Genomic DNA, 19,693 nt, shown 5'->3' with positions numbered 1-19,693 from the left:
AAACATGCTGAGAAGCTTTGGAATGGAAAAGGCTGGTTACAGGCCCTGTGGTAAATACTTGCCCCCTTGCTTCTGGTCCCTCAACTCTGAGATTCAACTTCTCCCCCCTGGAGACCCTGAGAAGATGCTAAATCCCTGAAACTTTGGGTAATTAAGGAATCTCAGCTGGAGTCCTTGTTTCAGACTTTGCTCTTCATTCCTATAAGCAGATCAATATTTCTTCTAAAGTCAGATAAAACTCCCCAGAGAACCATCTAGTGTTCCAGTGGTAGAAGCCCCACCCTCTTCGACAATTTACAGCAAGCTCAAAAAGTACCACTAATTTTTTATCGCATTGTGGCGTGAAAATAGCTGGTTGTTTTCATCTTTCGATTCCTAAAATACAGAAACATTTGTTAATGACTAAAAAGAAAAGTATGGCCAGAAAGGCCAGAACACATTTCAGCTTCTAAAAGAAAGACCCTAATTCTTTATGCAATAATCTAGCAAGGGAATTTCACATTGATCACATTTGCCCTTTAGGTGTCCCCCCCGCCCCCGGAAGTTTTATTATATCTAAAATACAAAATATCTAGGAACAATCAGAACCTTTATTATTGTCCAGGCTCTCTCTTATAATTACACTTCACAGACTAACAGGTTATCTACAACCCTTAACGGTTTCTTTGTGATCCTACTGGGGAGAAAACACAGCTTCTTCTTTCCAAAGCCTTACATAATCCAAATAATGTAATTCTGCAGAAAGAGTTGAGGAGTTGTTTGTGGGCATGCATACAGCCAAATTAGCCCTTGCGGCATCCCTGGACTTGCTACAAACCTAGTTTTGCTGTGTATGTAATCCCTATTACTGGGATTTTCACTATCTCATAACAGTTAGATTCAAGCCCAGTAGCACCTTAGAGATCAACAAGATTTTCAGGGTATAAGCTTTTGAGAGCCAAAGCTCCCTTCTGTCAGACATGAGTAGGAATGGAGATCTGAGTCTTTTTATCCCTGTCAGAAGCCTCCTTTGTCTGGAACTGTGCTGTTGAGCCTGGCACTTAAGTTTCTGCGCCAGACTCCACATCATATAATGCCCAAGTTACTGTTTCAGGCGCAATCCAAACCACTCAGATTTAAAAAATGCTTATCTGTTGTTCCATAAATGTCGAATAAAAGAATATCCTGCCAATTTTACTGTCAAAATGTGTAGCAAAAGTCCATCTCAGAGGGACATCTTAAAAGCTGATTCACGGTGCACATCTAAATGGAGTTACACCCTACTAAGTCCACAGATTTCAGTGGACTTGGAAAGGTATGCCTCTGCTTAGGGTTGCAGGGTCAGTCATTTAAATGATTTCACTGCTTAAGTTTCCACGTTGGGATTGACTTGATTGAAAGTGCCCCTCCCCCTCTGTACACACAGTAAATCCACCACAGTGATTGGGGTAGTCTATCTCTCTCAGAACTGGTAAGTTTTCAGTGTGGTAAGACAATGTGGTGCAGTGGTTAAGAGCGGTGGTTTGGAGCGGTGGATTCTGATCTGGAGACCTGGGTTTGTTTCCCCACTCCTCCACATGAAGCCGGCTGGGTGACCTTGGGCTTGTCACAGCTCTCTCAGCCCTACCCACCTCACAGGGTGTCTGTTGTGGGGAGGGGAAGGGAAGGTGATTGTAAGCCGGTTTGAGTCTCCCTTAAGTGGTAGAGAAAATTGGCATATAAAAACCAACTCTTCTCCTTCTTCTCCTCCTCCTCTTCTTCTTCTTCTGGTTAAGAGCAGTGGACTCTAATCTGGAGAACCGGGTTTGATTCCCCACTCCTCCACATGAGCAGCGGACTCTAACCTGGAGAACCGAGTTGGTTTCCCCACATGAAGCTAGCTGGGTAACCTTGAGCTAATCGGTTTTCTCTTAACTCTCTCAGCCTCACCTACCTCACAAAGTGTTTGTTATGGAGAGAGGAAGGGAAGGCAATTGTAAGCTGGTTTGATTCTCCTTAAAAGGTAGAGAAAGTCGGCATATAAAAACAAACTCTTCTTCTTCACCATATGAGGACAAGAAGACAGTATTAACCAAACAACTCCCCATGTCAAAACTGAGGTGCTCCCATCAGATGTACCACCACTTCAGTTAGGGTTGCCAGCTCCGGGATGGGAAGTACTTGGACATTTTGGGCAGGGTTTGGAGAGGGACATCTATGCCATAGAGACCAATTGCCCAAGCGGCCATTTTCTCCAGAAAAACTGATCTCTGTTGCCTGGAGGTCAGTTGTAATAGCGGGAGATCTCCAGCCACCACCTGGAGGTTGGCAACCCTAACTTCAGTGGCTGACTGAAACAAAATACATTAGCTGCCACCCAGAGATGCAAATGAGAACACCCATTTAACTCTCTCTTTTTTTTTTTTTCAAATGTAGCTCTTCTGTGCTTCATTAGAAGCTGCTTCTGGACTTGAATCCTTTCCCCAGATTTATTAGCAGCATGAAATACAGCATGCTGATAAAAGAGGACACTAAAAGCGCCACTGCACGAAATATATATAAACGGGCTATCTGGAACAGGGCCAATGTATGACGTCTCATCTAACGATTTTAAAATAACAGTGTTCCAAAATATCAATTTTATCCTTTCATCTGTGGCTAGTTCTGTAGTCAAGGAATCTCAGTGTGACATTGTTAAGGGCCGAATTGGCCGTACGAACAGTATCATTAACGTAAGTAATTTCAGTGGCAAGACATAGAAGGAAAATGAGAGGATCTCTCAACATAAGTTTTAAAGCACAACACAATAATTGTCACACTGAGGAGAGCGTTTAGCAAATTTGAAGATCTGTAAAACTGTGAAAAGAAAAATTCCCCATTCCTGTTACTGCTGGCTACCCAAGCCAACTATTAGAAGATTTTCCCTTCTTAATCAGCCAATTTCCCCACCAGATTCACTCAATAATGACACACTTCACTGTTTTTGACAGCAAAATCGCTTCAGCTGCAACGGACAGATTTGTAATGAGCTAGCCAGTTCAAATGGCATAAGCACCAACTCAAAGTCAATACTTTTGGAGAATGAAAACGAACTCTCCTGGTTTCAAGTTTGCTATGCTTCGTGGGTTTTTTCCAGCTGCCCAGGGAAGAAGAGCAGACGTGCAGCAACATAGAGTATGTGTTTTGTTTTTTTGTTTTGGAGGAGGCACTCTCCACATTTTATTTCTGATTTATTAGGAAGCAATGCAGAAAACTCATTACTCAAAAGAACGTGATCTCCAGCCGATAGAGATCAGATCACCTGGAGAAAAATGGCCGCTTTGGCAATTGAACTCTATGGCATTGTGGAAAGGTAACCGTACATGGTTACCTTTCCACAGTGCCTAGATAAGCCCTTTTACTCTCCACAATGGCTTCAATAGCCCCATTTTCAGGATTTAATATCCAGTGGAGCTGCTAACAAATAAACAAAAAAGTATCTAACCCAGAAATATCACTGTTCTGATCAGACAGAGCTGAAAACATATGTTCAAGTAAGACTGCAGATAACTATTTCATAGTTTCATGACAGGTAAATTTAGTAGGTACACACACATGAAACAACTATCTATCTACATTTTTATTCTGCTCATTCTCCAAAGTGCTCAGGATGACATACCGGGCTATCCTTTTCCAATTTTATCAGTACAACAACTAGGGTTGCCAAACTCCAGGTGGTGGCAGGAGATCTCCTGCTATTACAAGTGATCTCCAGCCGATAGTGATCAGTTCACCTGGAGAAAATGGCCACTTTGGCCATTGGACTCTATGGCATTGAAGTCCCTCCCCTCTCCAAAACCTGCTCTCCTTAGGCTCCGCCCCAAAACCTCCCGCTGGTGGTGAAGAGGGACCTGGCAACCCTAACAACAACCCTGTCAGACAGAGACAGTGACTGGCCCAAGATTATCAAGCAACCTTCATGGCAGGGTGGGGATTTGAACCCAAATCCAGCAAATCCTAGTCCAACACTCTAACCAGAGTTTTACAGTTATCTCATTAGGTAACAAAGAAATCCAGTGACATAGGCTAATAGAATTTTTTTGTTGTTGTAAAAACCACTGAGCTTCACAGCTATGACAATTACAGTGCAATGCTATGCAGGGTCACTACAGTTTAAACCCACTGGTTTCAATGGGCTGAGACTGGAATAATTCTGCATAGGACAGCACTATTAATCTCACAAACCAAACTCCACGCCATATTACTTTTGAGCAAGCTGGTCCTACCCCAAGAGAGGTTTAGGAATTAGTGGCTAATGGCAGAATTACACCCTTCTAAATCCACTGAAGTCAATGGACATAGAATGCTTTCACTCTGTTTAGGCTTGCACTGTAAGTCACAGGTCACTGAGTTGCCATGCTGAACAATATTAAACAACTGCATGGCGAGCTACTACAAGTTTACAAGGGCACACAAATAGATGATACCATTATAGGCACAATACCAGTCGTATAATACGGTGCTGTGGCTTGGAATTAGCACATCATATGGCAGATTGTTGCATCTTATTTATTTACTTAAGTAATCTATTTTTCTCCCCAGTTGGTACCCAAACCGACTTACAGTATCGCTTCTCAGTCTTTTGGCTAAGATCAAGTGTAGTATCAAGTGTAGACTTACAGTATACAATTTAATAAATACAATTTAAATAACAAGATTTAAGCAAATAAAAATACTCCACGTCTTAGTCAGATCCATTGCACGGTTTAGGACTCAGGCTGTGAGCCACAGGCAATAAGCCAAGGGCAGAGTCCTTCAGCTCATTTTTTAAAAACAAATATATATATATATATATATATATATATATATATATATATATATATATATATATATATATATATTAAATTTTATAATATAATAGTCAATACAAAAAGGTACAAAACACGCTTTCAAATGAAGGGATAAGAGACTTAACTGATTTTGAAAATTTGATAATGCAACTTAAGGACCATTTATTGGGAAGTATTTATAAACTATTACTTAAGTATGACAGAGAAACTGAACAGGTTAAGCTGTGTATGGTGAAGTGGATTCAAAACCTAGGAGAAGAAATTCCAATACAACAATGGGAGACACTGTGGATTAAAGCGATAAAATTTACCGCCAGCCAATCGTTGAGAGAAAATTGGTATATGTTTTATCGATGGTATATAACTCCTAAAGACATTCAGAAAATGAACAGGGAGTATAAAGGACTATGCTGGAAATGCAAGGAGAATGAAGGGACTTTTTATCATAGGTGGTGGTCCTGCAAAAGAATCAAGAAGTATTGGAAAGAAATACATGTGGAAATGCACCGGATTCAAATTCCTAATGGAACCGAAAAACACATTGCTGGGAATCATACCAACAGGCATCACAAAAACTCTAGAAGACCTGTTAAAATATATGACAACAGCAGCTAGAGTCACATTAGCAGCAAAATGGAAATCAGACGAATGCCTAGATATAGAGGATTGGAAGAGTAAATTAGCAGAATATGTGATGATGGCAAAACTGACAAACTTTGTGAACAAAAGGCCAATTAAAGAGCTTCAAGATAAATGGAAACTCTACTATATATATTCTTCTCAAAACTTGGGTTGAGAGGGAAGATGATATCTGAGAGTCAAGTGATCTGAGAGATAACATGTCTAGATTAAATAAGATTGTTTTGTATAATGTTAAAATATTATAAATAAGAAAAATTAAATAAGAGGCAGTTCATGATTATATATAAAGGTAAAGGTCCCCTGTGCAAGCACTGGGTCATTCCTGACCCATGGGATGATGTCACATCCCGACATTTACTAGGCAGACTTTGTTTACGGGGTGGTTTGCCAGTGCCTTTCCCAGTCATCTTCCCTTTACGCCCAGCAAGCTGGGTACTCATTTTACCGACCTCGGAAGGATGGAAGGCTGAGTCAACCTTGAGCCGGCTACCTGAAACCGACTTCTGTTGGGATTGAACTCAGGTTGTGAGCAGAGCTTGGACTGCAATACTGCAGCTTACCACTCTGTGCCATGGGGCTCCTTCATGATTATATAGAAGCCATAAATTAGTAATATATTTGTGTTGGAATAGTTTATTAAGAAATTAACAGGTGGTAATGTGGGTTTATTAATGGTGCTAAAGATGGTCGTTATGCTGCTAAAGATGGTAATTATCAAGTATATTGATTGAAACATATGAGGTCAATTTTATGGATAGTAGTAATCTCAATGTAATTCATTTTATTTGATTGTTTTTCTATATTCTGTATTTTATATTCTTTTTGTATTATGAGTCCTTCAGCTCATGACCTTTGGATTGCACCAAAAGGGTCGCTTCTCTACTCACAACAAATATCTGCCAACAGAAGAGAAAAACTCAGCCCAGATCTTATTCAGCTGCTGCCAGCAAGACAGTCCCACTTTCCTTTCTTCAGCCTCTTGCTTAGGGTTGCCGGACCCTCTTTGCCACCAATGGGAGGTTTCTGGGGTGGAGCCTGAGGAGGGCGTGGTTTGGGGAGGGGAGGGACTTCAATGCCATAGTCCAATTGCCAAAGCGGCCATTTTCTCCAGGTAAAATGATCTCTATCAGCTGGAGATCAGTTGTAATAGAAGGAGATCTCCAGCTAGTACCTGGAGGTTGGCAACCCTACTCTTGCTAAACATTTTTTTTTACATTCATGGAATCAAGACTGCATATCCCCCAAAATAAAATCACTAATTATTAATTTGTCTGGATCCATTAAGTCCTCAAGTTGAGGACCTTAAAAATGCATGTTACTAGCTTCAAACATCATCACAAGTAAGAGGAATTAAGAAAGAGAAACATGACCCCCTACGCTGCTTATATTCCACTGATTACAAAGCACATAAAAGATCACTGGCCTTCTAGTTTATAGTTTAGCAAAAGAACAAAAAGATCTGGTGGAATTGCCGTGGAAGTATTTTACTTGTGCTTCCTAAGGAAAGCTGAGCTTGCACTTTGGGATTGTGGCCCTACACTTACAGTGCATTTCTGACTTCTGAGGACGAAAGTCCTCAGGAGGCCAGGAAGGGGCTGCACGGCGTTTGGGGCCCCCATGCTGGCGCCCGGCCTACTTACGCCACCGTAAGTGGCCCCCACGCTGGTGGGGAGGCTCAGATGCTTGTCTCCTGGTGCTGCCTGTCCCACCGGTGTAAAGGGCTGCGCCAGGCGGTGCAGGCGGCGTTCCGGGGGGCGGGGCTGCCTGTAGGCAGTTTCCTGTCCCGTTTTGCCCTGGGTACGCTGGTGGGCAGAAGAGCGAGGCACAGCTTTGCTATTCTCATTGGGGCGAAAAGCCCCATTTTAAAAGAAAAAAGCCTTTGCAGGCTTTTTTCGAGCTTTCGGTGATTATGGAATGGCTTAGGAGGTGCCGCAGTGGGCCTCCTCCCCGCCATCCCCGGCCGCCGACAGCTCAGGAATGGGCTGCATCTCACCCGTACGTATGTCCGAATCAGATTTCCGTGCACAACTTGGGACTGTCTCAGGTATAACAGGCAGAAGGTAAATATCAGTGACAATTTAGCAATTTTTCTTCCTAATCCTTGAGACATGATGCATGTTTAAAGCTTTCTTTCTGTAGTACCATTATTCAAAAAATTCATTTCCTTAAGTTTTCTGGTAATATTCTTGGTGCATACAAATGGTGTTTCCTGGTAATTTTCACTCCTTATGATCAGCAAAAAGCAGTCAATATGGCAGTTAGCCAAAGTACTACAGCTATGGAAGATTAACGCTGATTTGTCCTGAGAGGAGGCAATCTTGCAGTTCATTTTCTTTTGGTTATAATTTTCCATCCACTTTCTTAATGTCCTCATAGATGTAAGTATTAAGGAATAAAATTTCTTCTACTTTTCAAAGACTGGGCATAGAAGGCCTCACTGTGCATTTAATTCTAACATTAATTTTCATTCCACAGTGGGGGAGGGGGGAAACAACAACCTACATCTTCAAGGAAAATTCAAACACTCTTATTTTATTAACAATTGGAATTTTTGGTTTTTTGTTTACTTTTGGAACATGGAAAAATAGATCCGATTTCATTGGTAATTTATTTTCTTGCTAAAGTTACAGAGCAAATTAAATAGGGCCGACTAGTGTTCAAAATGCAGCATGTGAACACTGGAGTTATCAAGAATTCTTCTTCATGTTGGGTTTCAGGAAAAGAAAAGAACTGTGTGTGGGGGGGGGAGAGAGAGTACCCTTAAGTCGCAGCTGACTTATAGCGACCCCTGGTGGGGTTTTCAAGGCAAGTCATTGCCTTCCTCTACAGAGTCTTTCTTGGAGGTCTCCCTTCCAAGTACCAACCCATCTTAGCTTCTGAGATCTGACGAGATTGGGCTGTACTATACTATTCCACCACCACCACCTCAAAAAAAGTACTGGAGACTAAATGTGACTGTTTGCAGACTTGTCTAGCCTTAAGGGAAAATTAGTACTTATAATCAGAATTAAATATGACAGGCCACATATAAGGGTTCCAAAGTCCAAACAGTTCCCCTTAACCATTGTGCTTCTGCTTTGTTAGGCAACCTAGAGTGTAATCCATCCAAAAGGAATGCATTAGGGCTCAATGAAACTTTCTATCCTATCTGGCCATTGTGGGCTGGAATTGTGGGAAGGAGTGGGGCTGGGGATAGATATACACATACACTGGCCCCCTGTTCCAAACAGTGACAAGCATGCTACAATCTATATGTGCTGTGGAAAGGAGAAAGGGACGAGGGCTCCACTCATTCCTCCCCAGTTGTGCTGCTGAGGGGGAGATCATGCCTATAGCTTGGGTCCTATGAACGGTTCGTATGCTCTAGATGTCCTCTTCCATGCAGCATGCTTCTTCTTTTAAACGAGCTCTTGTGCAAATGGAAAAGCTAGTGCAAGAGGAAGTGCACTCCATGGCTAGGGTTGCCAGATCCCTCTTTGCCACCGATGGGAGGTTTTTGGGGTGGAGCCTGAGGCAGGGTTTGGGGAGGGTCTTCAACACCATAGAGTCCATTGCCAAAGTGGCCATTTTCTCTAGGGGAACTGATCTCTATCAGCTGGAGATCAGTTGTAATCGTGGGAGATCTCCAGCTTGTACCTGGAGGTTCATATATACACAAAAAATACCACTGTACACCAGAATGTGATCCATTATATAATTTAAAAAAGGTGATTTATAATTCCAAATGTACACTTCTAATATTCAAAATACTTATGTCCATACAATGCAAACTATCCATACAAGGTTTCGTGATTATGTCCATGTTTCGCATCAGCTTCATCAGAAGTCTGTTTATATCTTTCTATTTACAGGAGAATCTTGACTGCTTCTTTTAGTCTCTCTGATTCTAATCCTACCAAACAGATTATTCTGTTGGAACTGGCAGGCCGTGCTTTTGTGGCATCAGCCTTTCTTTTGCCAAGGTCAGTGCCTGCAGAAGTTGTTCACAGGATCCAAGCCCATACTTTTAAAAAATCTGATGTATTTTATTTCCATTATCCATGTACAAGAATCTATCACTAAGGAAAATTACATTATCAGGAGCTAAGACATATTAATTGGATAATAGAAAAGAGCCAAGCTTCTTTCCATCACACCTATATCTAGCTCTACCTGAGAGGTGCCCCCTTTCTAGAATCCAATTGCCATCTTTTCCAGAAATGGTACAATTACAGTACCTATAAGAGTGAAATTGCCATGGGGAAAAAACAAAAACAAAAAAGTATCACATGCCCTGTTCAGAAACAGCTGCCATGGTACAAGCTACTCATGATAAACTTTTTGAAGCAGTCCTATTTTAATTTAACACTTTTGCCTCTCTTTAATTGCTTAGTTCACACTGTGGCTTTTCTAAGTAACAAACACATCAACACGTTCTTGCTCCTGACACTTGCTATGACAGAGTGAAAAATAGCAACACTTGAAAAGTGACTAAGGCCAGTTCAGTGGCTTGTTTTAAATAACGAACAAGCTCTTGCAAAACCTCACGTTTCAAAGGAATTCAAGCCAGTTTTGTAGAAAGCACACTCAGGGACTTGGCCAATCCCAGTCATAAAACCCAGTCAATCTACATCCAGCTCCCTGTAGACCTTCACCAATGGAGACCTTCACAATGAAGGAAATATGCAACTAACTGCGTGTGTGTGTGTGTGTGTGTGTGTGTGTGTGTGTGTGTGTGCCGTCAAGTCACAGCTAATTTATGGCAACCCTGCAGGGTTTTCAAGGCAAGAGAAATTCAGAGATGGTTTGCCATTGCCTGCCTCCATGTGGACTGAGAGAGTTCTGAGAGAAACGTGACTGGCCCAAGGTCACCCAGCAGGCATCATGTGGAGGAGTGGGAAATCGAATCTGGTTCTCCAGATTAGAGCCCGCCGCTCTAAATCAATACACCACACTGGCTCTCATGCAACAAATTATGGACAGTAAAAAGATGGAAAAGTGTGAAGAGCTGTGCTGGTCTATGACTATTTTTAATAAAGGTTGATTGATTGGGCAGTAAAAAGAGAGACCCTTTGCTTTAAAAACTGAGCCCAAGAAATGAATGTCCAAAACACTTCTTCAGTTCCTCTGTTGAAAATATCTCCACATCTACATCCTTCAATTTCTTAAAATTTAGGATACTAAGTAACACAATATCCACCAGCATTCCTGATCTTCCAAGCACCACATGCACAGTGGACTAAATAGGTAAGGTCACTGTGAATGCTGCATTGTTAACAGCTTCCTGCTACAGGAACACCTTGTTAATCTTACCTTAGTACATAAAACAGACTGAAAAATCTGTTGTGTCCGTTCCTACTGAGTCTCTCGCAATGCTATCAAATTTAAGTCTTTGTGCCTTGTGATGGAAATTATGCATACCATACAATAGTGTACTAAAAGTTCAACGTTTCAGCATTAAGGCCCTGAATGGTCAAATTAGCAAAACACATACACAAAAAGTCCTAAGGAATTAAAGAAGTACAATTTGTATTTTTGCTGACTGAATCAGAAGAAGTTATTGGGTAGATTACAGATATGAAATACACAGCTTTCCAGTGAAGATATTATTAAAAATAGGATTCCTAAAAGTTTTTTTTTCTGACAATTATAATTGTTCTCACTGGAAACAATCTGAAGAACCTTTCTTCCTCCAACGTAACATTTGCATTTCTCCAGTGTGGACACCACAGTAAAACAGTGACAACCCTTCAAATCAATTCACAAACATAGCAGTCTAGGCAGAGCACCTGGTTGAGTGCAAGTGTTAGAAATGGAATGACGAACACTGCACTATTAAGCAATAGCTTATGAATACCACATCACAGCGTTTCGCCGTATTTGGATATTATCAGAGAAGGCTTCTCCCACAGGGCCAGAAAGAGCTTTGATTTGTTAAACTATAACTTTTTTAAAAAGTCAGCAATTCATCTGGAAGCATGCTGCTACCAGGACTATGAGACAAAGATATCAAATGAAGTAAAGATAAGAAGGTCCCCCCCCCAAAAAAACGGAATCTCATGGGGGGGTAGATTAACTATAGAAGCACCACCTGTGATTAACAACTCCCTTCTACTAAGTGGAGAATCTTTCCCTCTGATATAAGACTGACTCCAGAGGGACACTCATCACTTAGCAGAGGGGAGTCATAGGATCCAACCCCTAGTTCACAATTTTCTGCATTACATTGATTCAGATGGAAAAGGAGGTAGTTGGGTTGACTAGGGCTGATTTATACCTGATTTATGTCTTTTTCCTGTGAGTTCACAAGTCTCACTATAAGCAGAATATCAGCAGCTGCTCTTACCTCCCCCAAAGCACCTAACTTTTAAGTTGAGTGCCAATGGACTATCCTGGCATGCAACCCCCTTCTTTCATTCCACAGCTGACAACACTAGAACAGAATCAAATACTGAAATACGCTTACACCCTCTGATAGTAACACACTTTTACAGTGGAACAGTGAAGGGTGCTACCAATCTTAACTCAGAAAAAGAAGCATGGACTTAGCTCTGAGAAGTTTAAAAACACTGTAGTGAAGTGCAATAGTTATATTGTGTATTTGCTTCTCATTTGAATGCAGAGATGTTTAGCTGATTCATTTAAGTTCATCTTTGTTCACCCTCCACTATGGGTTTGTATTTCATCTGCTCCAACTGCATGTACCCATAATGCACGTATGGATCCCAATAGTATATGCTTCCTCATCCTCCCAGTAGCTATCAACTTCCCTGCCCAACTTCTTCTCCCCCTCCTGGCCACTGCCATCACTGCTAGTGGCCTTCTCCCTGTCTACCCTGCCAATGTTTGTTGGGTTTATTAGGTAACCTCCAAAATGACAGCCAAGGTCCCATGATGTAACACCACGAGGCCTTTCTTAATTAATTTCAACCATTTGGTTTCTTTTAATCTACTTTTTTTTTTAATTATCACATTTTTCTGTAAATCTTTGTAGGGAAAAAACCCTCCATTTGTACATGGCCCCATTGTGTAGACTTTTCGAACTGCACTCTGGTGCCTTTTCCAGAATTAGGTATTAAAAACCATTTAGAACAAACCAACATGTTCTTGTGTTCCAGTTCCACGAGCAACTTCCTTTTAGGATGGTAGTAAATGTAGTTGTGATAAATGCTCATACACTACCTTGGTGAAGAGTAAAAATATGTTTTATCATTTACAGTGGCATACCAATCTTCCATTACTAGTCATAACAATTAATTATATCATACCGTTGTATAATGTTAATGTATAATGTTAATGTTGCTTACTATACACTTGTATAGCATATGCAATGCTCTAAAATACTGTGAGAGGCAGTGTAGTGTAGAGGTTAAGGTGTCAGACTAGGATTTGGGAAACCCAGGTTCAAATCCCCACTCATACCAGGGAAGCTTGCTGGGTGACCTTGGGCCAGTCACACACTCTCAGACCTGACCATGACTAGTATTTGGATGGGAATATCAGGAATATCAGGGTCATGACGCAGAGGCAGGCAATGGCAAACCACCTCCAAACCTTTCTTGCCTTGAAAACCCTATGGGGTCACCATAAGTCAACTGTGACTTGACGGCAAAAAAAAAAATACTATTTATCCTTATAGCATACAACCTTTACATTTTCCCGAATACTCAGCACTATAAATAAGGTAACAAGGTACAAACTGTAATTTCACAGAGTTTTTCTTAGGCCCTTTCACACACATTCTTAGGTAACTGATAAATACAACAGAATTTGATCTCACACCTAATTTACTTATTACATTTTGGTAGACCAAGCATTAACAATTTAGTCAAGAGCACTGACGAATGTATCCAACAGAATAACTTGATAGATGAGCCCTCCAGTGATTAGTCACAAAAGATATAAAAAAAGCAAGCAGCTGCATGGCATATTCGCTACACTAAAAGTGCCTTTATTTTATAAATTTATTAATAGTTCTCATGTTAGATAGGATATGTTTAAAATTTAAAAGGACTCAAATGGATTATACCTGGATATCTGGTAGCCTGGAGTTTAAATCACTGCTTTCCCTTGGCTTTTTCAGGGTCTAGAAATGCCAAAATGTTAGTGAATTGTTCTCCCAGCTAAGCATATTTTTACTCATCCATTTTTAACCTAATAATTCTTTAACGGTTACATTCAATCATTACTTATTTAATTTCAACCTCCAATTCAACCAGCAACTAATACAATCTTAAGTGAATTTTCAAACTCTATTCTAGAAATCCCTGGGGCTCCTGGTTTAACAGAAGTTCGCTGATCAGCTTCTTGGAGAAACAAGGGGTGTCCTTTTACCTATCTTTGATGGAAATGCATAGATATAGGAGTGCTTTGGCATGTTTTAGGGTATAGTCATAGTTCATGCAGGGCAATGATAAGGCCCAGTAGCCCTGGTCTTCACATACGCTGATGCACACTCCAGCACACGCACCAGAATTTACTACAGTGCATAAAGTTTCCTTCACAACACCATCAAAAAAAAAAGGAAAGAACTCCCTGAAGAGACGAAGAGTGAAAACTTCTGCTGCAAGATAACCAGCATCAAAAAACACAAATAAACCTATTTCCAATTAATATACAAGAGTAACCGCTGATTCCCTTTGATCATGATAGTCTACATTTTTACAATAAGGCACAAATTAGGTTTCAGTAATCACATTTTTTCCCAATCCTTACTTCCAAACCATAAAAGTATCTTCCTTAAAACTTCATTCTTCTGCTGCTGCTTTTTCCCCCATTGCAACTAATCAAAATGTAGAAGCCACTCAAGTGCCAAAAAGATTGAGGACACACTGAGTAGATGATAAACTAATAGCTGCAGGATTAATCACAGTCATCCTTAGGCTAATTCAAGAAGTCCAGCCCCACAGGAAGGTAACAGCTGTATTATTGAAATGATAATAGATATTTTATGGAAGGCAGAATGACATAAAATGTTTAATAATTAAATAATATTAAAAAGAAAGGAAGAATCAGATGAACTGTTGTCTCATAGCTTTTCTGCTTTCCGTTAAAAAGAAAGCTTTCAAATCCCACCAACTCTGTCCTCCCTCATCTAATATGACACATAACGTACACCGCATTTGCAGAAATCTCATTCTGTTAAGCATTTAAGGTAATTAATTTTGAAACTAAAAAAGCCAATAAGGAAAAAAATGGTAGTTAAATCTGCTTTAGAATCTCATCTCAGTAACGGTACCTCCGGCAAATTCAATTTCATCGACGCTGAGTTATCACTGATAGGCTTACTATGATAACTCAAAGTTCTAGGAAATAGATGGCTTAAAACAAGATCCACTATAGCCCATGTGCTGCTAGAATACCAAGTCCCTAAATACTCGTGCGATGTCATTATCAACAGAATAGCAATGTCAAGCAGAAAATGCCTCAATCTCAACTGTCACAGATATAGTTCCAGAATGTGAGCTTTTTGCTCATGCCATGTAATTCCATTCACCATTGAAAGGAACATTCTATCAAGATATTTTTTTTCCTTGTGACATCTACCTAAGAGTTTGGAAAAATAAGATCTAAAAACATAATTTCTGTGTTCTGTTTAAAATGTTAACATGACAGATACAACTGCAGGAAAAAATCTGCAAAAGGTCTTGAAAAGGTCAAGAGACTGTCCAGCCAGTTCAGAAGAGAGTTTATTCTACATGCAGACATTTATTACCTAACGGTACTATTCTTCCTTCTACACAGCGGGAAACCCAAAAATCCCTGGCACCACCAAAGACATAACTTGGCTTAGTAGAGGGGTTGTGTCAATGCAGATATTACTGCTGCACAGAACTGCATTCTTCATACTGCTCCATTGCACACGGACTGGGAAAGGGAAAATTGAACTAGTCCTGGGAAAGGACTTGAAAGAGTTCCGCAGGGCCTGCAAAGCAGAGCTTATTCCACCAGGCCTATGTCTGAGGGCAGCTGCTGATGTCATCAGTAATGGCCTCCCTACCTATCCCCCCTTTCTTGTTTGAATTAGGGGGCTGGTCTTTACCTGCCTTTTCAGCGAGCTGGTTTTTAGCACCATCTATTGTTATGTTTTTAGTTTGTTGAGCTGTAGTTTTAAAGATTTTTAGATTACTTTTTCAGGTGCAGTGACCAGACCTGCACACAATATTCCAAGTGTGGTCTCACAATGGATCTGTATAAGGGCAGTATCCTAGCCTAGTCTTGTCAAATCTCAAAAGTTAAGCATAGTTGGCCCTGGTGAGTATTTGGATGAGAGTCCACCAAGGAAGACCAGGGTCACTGCACAGAGGCTGACAATGGCAAACTACCTGTGAATGTTGCCATATGTCAACTGCAACTTGATGGACCCCCCAAAAAAGTATAACAGTGGCAGTTTTATTTTCGATCCCTGTTCTAATTATGGTCAGCATGGATTTTGCCTTTTTCACAGCAGCTGCACACTGGGTCGACATTTCTAACAAGATTTCCACTACCATCCAAAGGTCCCGTTCCTGCGCTGTTGCTGCCAGCTCTGATCCCATCAGTGCATACGTAAATTTGGGATTAATTGCCCCAATATGGATCACTTTATCCTTGCTCACTTTGAATCTCACATTCCCTCAGTTTAAAGAGATCCTTTTGGAGCTCTTTGCAATCCGTTTTTGCCTTAACTACCCTAAATAATTTGGTGTCATCTACAAACCTGGCCACTTCACTACTGACCCCTAACTCCAGATCATTTATGAACAAGTTGAAATGCACCAGCCCCAATACAGATCCCTGACGGACCCTGCTGCTCACATCCCTCTATTGCAAGAACACTCCATTTATTCCTACTCTCTCCTCCCTGTTGTTAGCCAATTTCCAAACCATAAGACTTGTCCTCTTATCCCATGACTCTGAAATTTGCTCAGGAAGCTTCGGTGAGGGACTTGATCAAAAGCCTTCTGGAAATCCAAGTAAGCAATGTCTATTACCTCATTCCTGTCCACATGTTTACCGACACTTTCAAAGAACTCTAAAAGGTTAGTGAGACAAGGCTTGCCTTTGCAGAGGCCATGTTGATTTTTATTCAGCAGGGCTTGTCCATATGCTTGACAATTTTATCTTTAATAATACTTTCCATCAATTTATCTGGAACAACCGTTAAGCTAGCCACTGACAGCTGACATTGACTCTGGTATGATCCTCATAACTGAACAGAAATGCTCTTGTTAAAATATTTGTATTTAACTACATCATGAATGCCAGGGGAGTGCTAGCCGTTACTAATATTAATGAAACTCCAGGTCTCTGTAGCTGAACTAGAAGTAAGAAATCATCCTAATAACAGTGTCGCATAAGAAATGTAACAAGGTTAATACTGATATTGCAATTTGCTGTATTCCAAATAAACACTCTACGAGAAATATATATATCACCATGTTAGTAGGAAACGCCAGTGCCAAAGGGGTGTTCCCAGGGACAGGGCTAACTTTAGTCAGCTCCCCGAGCCCTTTCACCCCAGAAATGCCCCTTTTTGGCAGCGTGACCTTGTGCCTAAAAAAATTGTGCTGCAGCCCCATGAAACTGCATAGAGGAGTTTCACAAGGTTTAGGAGAAATTACATTGTAAGCTTGCTGTGCCATGCCAGTAAGCTGCTCAGGAAACAGCGTGGCTGCACCACTCCCAGACCCGCCTCAACTAACACACACACACCCGGATTGTGCTGCTGAGAGCCAGCGTGGTGTAGTGGTTAAGAGCGGTGGTTTGGAGCAGTGGTCTCTGATCTGGAGAACCGGGTTTGATTCCCCACTGTTCCACATGAGCGACAGAGGCTAATCTGGTGAACTGCATTGGTTTCCCCATTCCTCCACATGAAGCCAGCTGGGTGACCTTGGGCTAGTCACACTCTCTCAGCCACACCTACCTCACAGGGTGTCTGTTGTGGGGAGGGGAAGGTGATTGTAAGCTGGTTTGCTTCTTCCTTAAGTGGTAGAGAAGGTCGGTAAATAAAAACCAACTCTTCTTCTAGTACCCTTGCAGTGCAGTTGCTAGAGTCTAACTCCACTGAAATAAATGGCTTAGACCAGAGTTACTACAAAGGATTGCACTGTTAATTGTATATAAGTTTCATGCTGTCTTTATATCTCTTATCCTTGTAATTTGTATGATTGCAGTCCTTTAGTCAAGTAGTTTCCAGTATACGACTTCCCAATAAAATTTGAAAGTTACTTAATGGTCTCCTAGGTATGGTACTCATTACATGTTTATTAAGAATTTGTGGCCATCTTCTCAAAATCAGCATTCTGTGATTGATTTAAACTGTCTGCTGTCAATCAAGGCTCAGTCTACCTTAGCTAACTCAATAAGAAGAGAATGAAAAACAAAGCAGAATACTAAAAATAAGGACATGAAGTTAGACCTGTTTTGAAAATGCAGTTCACCAATTTTAGAAGATTTCTTTTTCATCGACAAAGGAAATGGTATGTAATATATACTCTATGGCAACTGTTTACCAGTCTACAAACATTTAATCATATTAAAAGCCATTGTAATCTGGCTTTGACTCATTCATCAATAGAAATAGCACACTAAGGGACAGAAATATAGACAACTCCAGTACTATAAACTATGATGAATGTGTGGCTTAATTTTTCAGCAGTAGACAGATTGTGACTGTGTTTCTACATGGCATACAAACACACATGGTTGAATCTGTTCTCAACTTGATACAACCAGAAAATAGAAAAAAAATGTATTTACAAGTCATACATTACTATGATCCAAACGCACAAAGACAACAGCTGCTATAATATATGCATTGGGTCAAGAAGGGAGCTACTAAAAACCTGTAATGAAGAAGTAAAAATACCCACAAACAAAAGGGGGCAGGCGTAGGGAGAGGAGGTAAATGGCTTTAGCTTTTTTTCTCCCTCCCCTAACTTTGCTACATTGATTCAAATCAAATAATCCCCTAAATTCCAGGAGTACATTCAGTACAAAATACTACCCTGGTTTTTAACTGAAGGTTCACTCATGGAAGGGAAGGGGGACAGAGAGCAGCGTATTTGCAGATCCATATACAAGAAAGCCATAGTAAACTGCTCTACATGCTAAAATTACAGCAAGCCCCTGTCTGCTACAAAGCATGATCCTAGCAGGTTTTTCCTTTGCATTTATTCATATATATAGGTCTATAATGTTGTGTGTGTTTGTGTGTGAGAATGTATGTATGCATGTGCGTGTGTGTATGCGCGTGGGTATAAAAGTCATGCCCTTGTTCACTGTAATATGACATCTGGGTGAAAAATGTAAGATCTCGTTTGTTAAACTACATACTTGATATAAGAGATTGGGGAAAGTTCTTAAAACACACTTTTGGAGGAAGGAGAGAGAGTATACTTATTGTTTTCAGACTCTTTATTTATGGTTTCAGAACTTTTATTTTCTACTGATAGTTTCAGTTGTGGAATACTGTATCCACATGTTTGTAACCAGGAAATTTTAAATTGACAAGTACCTGACAAATTATGGGCCTTTATTAGAAAAAAAAAAGGTCGCAACATGAGAGAGAATGCAGGAAAATATATCTTGCTTTGACAGAACTGTTCTAATTAAAATGATAGTTCTTCCTAAAATTCTTGCTCTTGTTGTCTTGGACTCAGCATATTTTTGTCCCGGTTAAGACTTTAAAAAACTGGCAGACATTTTTTAACCAACCTGGGGAAAAAGAGTTCAAGGATTATTTTTGAGACTTCATAAACAGCCAGTATGAGGAGGAGGAGGAAGAAGAAGAACAAGAAAAAGAAGAAGAATTGGTTTTTATATGCTGACTTTCTTACCACTCAAGGAAGAATCAAACCAGCTTACAATCACTTTCCCTTCCCCTCCCCACAACAGACACCCTGTGAGGTGGGTGGGGCTGAGAGATTGTGACTGGCCCAAGGTCACCCAGCTGACTTCGTGTGTAGGAGTGGGGAAACCAATCCAGTTCACCAGATTAGCCTCCGCCGCTCATGTGGAGGAGTGGGGAATCAAACCCAGTTCTCCAGATCAGACTTCACCGGTAATGGTAATTATGAAGCCCAAAGAGGGCAAAGGACAGCCAGGACAGGTGTGCCCTGAAAGCAGGCAAGCAATGGAAACATTCTGAGTCTTAATAATTACTATAATTCCCGTCTCTGCCTGGTGAATTACCAGTGGGAATAGTTTTGGGGGCTTGTGAGAAGAAATGCTGTAGGCAGAAAGGCAGATGCAAGACAGAAAGAGACGTGTTTTACATGCGACAGACTTCATGGGACCTCTAA

General features: G+C 40.7%; 1 protein-coding gene and 1 pseudogene across 2 annotated transcripts in view; one reads left to right on the top strand and one right to left on the bottom strand.

Moving 5' to 3' along the window:
* The window catches only part of DOCK1 (dedicator of cytokinesis 1), a 530,876-nt gene that overhangs the window by 191,272 nt on the left and 319,911 nt on the right, over positions 1-19,693 (bottom strand). The window lies entirely within an intron of this gene.
* On the top strand, positions 4,564-4,717 carry LOC130478470 (U2 spliceosomal RNA; annotated as a pseudogene).

The sequence above is a fragment of the Euleptes europaea genome, chromosome 5, assembly GCF_029931775.1.
Source record: "Euleptes europaea isolate rEulEur1 chromosome 5, rEulEur1.hap1, whole genome shotgun sequence".
Taxonomy (NCBI): domain Eukaryota; kingdom Metazoa; phylum Chordata; class Lepidosauria; order Squamata; family Sphaerodactylidae; genus Euleptes; species Euleptes europaea.
Note: the sequence above shows the minus strand (reverse complement) of the source record. Positions and strands in the feature narration are given on the sequence as shown.